The sequence below is a fragment of the Lathyrus oleraceus genome, chromosome 5 (assembly GCF_024323335.1).
Source record: "Lathyrus oleraceus cultivar Zhongwan6 chromosome 5, CAAS_Psat_ZW6_1.0, whole genome shotgun sequence".
NCBI classification, from domain to species: domain Eukaryota; kingdom Viridiplantae; phylum Streptophyta; class Magnoliopsida; order Fabales; family Fabaceae; genus Lathyrus; species Lathyrus oleraceus.
In genome coordinates, this window is record NC_066583.1 from 199,319,585 (window position 1) to 199,323,292 (window position 3,708).

Sequence of the window (3,708 nt, forward strand, 5' to 3'; positions counted from 1 at the left end):
TAGCGCTACATTCGGCAGGGAGTGTAACGGTTTCGCTATCCTCAAGTTTCCTTTTATTAGAAAGAATTTCTTTTAAGAATTTAGCATATGAGGGCATCTGCGTAATAGCTTCGGTAAACGGAATTGTAACGTTTAATTGTTTAAGGAGATCGACAATTTTCTAAATTGGCCTACATCTTTGGTTTTAACAAGCCTTTGAGGGTAAGGTATAGGTGGTTTGTAAGGTGGTGGAGGTACATAAGGTTCCTTCTTTTCTAGGGTATCCTTATTACTCTATTCCTTTTCCTTAGGTTCACTTTCCTCAGTAGATTTCTTAGGGTTTTGGTTTTCTATCCTTGGATCAGACGGTCCTTCCACTTCCGTTCCACTTCTTAATATAATTGCATGAGCTTGGCTTCTCGGATTAGGTTGGGGCTGTCCAGGGAATGTACCAGTTGGTGCAGCAGTAGGTGCTTGTTGTTGAGCTACTTGAGATATTTGTGTTTCTAACATTTTGTTATGGGTAGCCAAGGCATCTACTTTGCTTGCTAGTTGTTTAAGTTGTTCGCCAGTGTGTATGTTCTGGTTTAAGAAATCTTTATTGGTTTGTTGTTGGGAAGCTATAAAGTTTTCCATCATGATTTCCAAGTTGGATTTTCTAGGGGTATTATTGTTAGGATTCGGTTTCTGATATCCCGGAGGTACAGATGGGGTTTGATTCGGAGACTGTCCAGGTGCGTATAAAGCATTATTACTCTTATATGAAAAGTTTGGATGGTTCTTCCAATTTGGGTTATAGGTATTCGAATAGGGGCTTCCTTGAGCATAGTTTACTTGCTCTGTTTGGATTCCAGTCAAGAATTGACATTCCGCAGGAGTGTGGCCTTGGATTCCACAGACCTCGCAATTCTGAGTTATAGCAACCACGGCGGTTGGAGGTGATACGTTTAAACTTTCAATCTTCTGGACCAAAGCATCCACTTTTGCATTAACGTGATCAAGGTTACTTATCTCGTACATGCCAGTTTTCGGTTGAGGTTTTTCCACTGTTGTTCGTTCGGTTCCCCACTGATAGTGGTTTTGGGCCATGCTCTCGATAAGCTGGTAAGCATCAGCATAAGGTTTGTTCATTAGTGCACCACCTGCAGCGGCGTCTATTGTTAACCTTGTATTGTATAAGAGACCATTATAAAATATGTGAATTACTAACCAGTCTTCCAAACCATGGTGTGGGCAAAGTCTCATCATGTCTTTGTATCTTTCCCATGCTTCGAAAAGAGACTCGTTGTCTTTCTGTTTAAATCCGTTTATCTGGGCTCTTAACATAGCTGTTTTGCTTGGTGGAAAATATCGGGCAAGAAAAACTTTCTTCAACTCGTTCCATGTGGTGACTGAGTTGGAAGGAGAGATTGAAGCCATCTTCTAGCGCTATCTCTTAATGAGAAAGGAAAAAGACGAAGTCGAATTGCCTCTGAAGTGACACCATTAGCTTTAACAGTATCAGCGTATTGGACAAATACGGATAAATGAAGGTTTGGATCTTCGGTAAGATTTCCAGAGAATTGGTTTTGTTGCACAGCCTGCAACAACGAAGGTTTAAGTTCAAAGTTGTTTGCTTCGATTGCGGGCGGAGCAATACTTGAATGCGGTTCATCTTGCGATGGAGCGGCGTAATCTCTAAGAGCACGAGCTGGTTCTGCCATCTCGGTTAAAGAAGGAAAATGTTTTTGATATCAGGAAGGTTTATAGGAGGGAGATTGTTTTCAGCACGATATTCCCGAATTCGTCGTAAGACTCGGAGATATAGTTCGATATCGTTGATTCGTAAATAGAGCGGTTCGCCTTGAGAGCGAGTGCGTGGCATACAAATCAACGAAAGAAAGAATAGAAGGAAAAGAAACCTAGTCTCTACAGCGTAACGGAAGAGTTACGATATCGATTGAATAAAAGTCCCCGGCAACGGCGCCAAAACTTGATCGCTCGACTGTGTGAGTCGAGAATGGGATACAAACTGCAAGTGCACAGTTCTATCGCGTAGTTTTAAAAGATATCGATCCCACAGGGACTTATGAATCGATATACCGTTATCTAAGGTTACTTCGTAAAGCTAAGGTGAATAATAGTTGATTGTTTGGGAAGAAGCTAAAAACTAAACTAATATCTAGATTAAATATTAATAAAACGGATATCGGTATGTAGTTCGTCAAAACTAGGGAATCAATTCCTTGTCGGTCTCTCGGTCTTAAAATAAATCGTTTCGATTAACTTTATTGGTTAAAGGTTTTATCTCAAACTCTCGCTCTGTTGAAGAAACCATGATCTTATATTAATGTAGCTGTCACTTATAATTAAGTCAAAAATCATATTTTGAAAACAATAAAGTTGCAGAAACTCTTTTTAAGAAAATACTGACCGTTTTAAACACCCTTATCTCAAACTCTCGCTCTGTTGACTTAGGTTATACAATTAAATCTAAATGCTTAACTCTCGTCCTCACATTCAATCTTTAAAAATACTTTTTGGAAAAAAGTCAGAATTTAATTAATTCTAAAACTTGCTCTCGCCCTGAGATAGACTTAATGACTAACTTACACTGTCCAGTTAAAACCTCAAACTCTCGCTCTGTTGGCTTCAACTTCTTTATGTCTTTTACTTTTGTAAAAATCTTGTTATTAAACCTGTAAGTTAAGACCATAAAAAGATTGATTCTAATTTTAAGTTTGAATAGACCGACTTAGTCTTGATCCCTTTTTCTGCTTACTTTACATACCGATACCTAGGCGAATTAGCCAGACATGCTAACTAAATAATAATTATTATCATGCATACACAGACTCATTTCAGGCAGGCAATGTAAATAAACAATAGAATAAAACATTAAAAATTAAATAACGATTAAAGAACCTGAATGCGTAATACAATGGTCTTGAACACTCCTCCACAAGCCGGTAGGATTTGTTCTTCGATTCTTCAATTAAACAGTAAATTAAATCAAGGAAATAAAAAAAACTCGAATATAACGTAAGGTTAAATCCGGTATAAAGTTGCACAGTAGTTTCCGGTGTAGAAACTACTACGCGAAAAATATCTAAAAGCTAAAAAACGGAAGATAAATTGCAAGGGAAAAAGAAAATAAACTTGCAAAAGAAATAATAAAATAAACAATATTAATTCTGCTGGAAAAAGAAAACTAAGCAAAAGCTTGAACAGAAAATCGGCAGAGCTTCGGTGTGTCTAAACGGCAAAAAGAGGAGAGCCAACGAGAGGGATTAGGGTAGCTATTTATAGAAGTGCTACTAACTGCCTTTTTTCTTCTTTTCCACGAGTCTTCAGCGTGCTAAATTCACGGCTTGGGAATAGGACACGAAGTCCTCAACGTTACTTCCATTCTTCTGAGAGCGTAACTTGCGCCAAAAAGCTAGTGGACTGGTGTGACGCTCGTCACACCATGTGTGACGTCCGTCACAAGGCTACTTCGCGTGACGCTCGTCACGCGTCCTGTGACGTCCGTCACAGGCACAGCGTTGGTGACTTGTGCGCTTTGGGCTGGGCTTTGGCCTTTGGTTCCTTTTCTCTCCTTTTTTCCTTTTTACACCTCCTTTTCTTCCCTTTTTCACTTTTGCTTCAAAATGGGTACCTGATATAAATAGAAGAGGAATACTGCATAATATCTGATAAAATGAGATAAACTAGCGTAAATGATAATATAATTTAATTGAATTAAGTCTT

The 3,708-nt window shown here is 38.7% G+C and overlaps 1 pseudogene; it reads left to right on the forward strand.

Annotated features, from left to right (window-relative positions):
* Positions 1 to 1,198: 1,198 nt before the first annotated feature.
* Positions 1,199 to 1,298, forward strand: LOC127089242 (uncharacterized; annotated as a pseudogene).
* Positions 1,299 to 3,708: the final 2,410 nt, after the last annotated feature.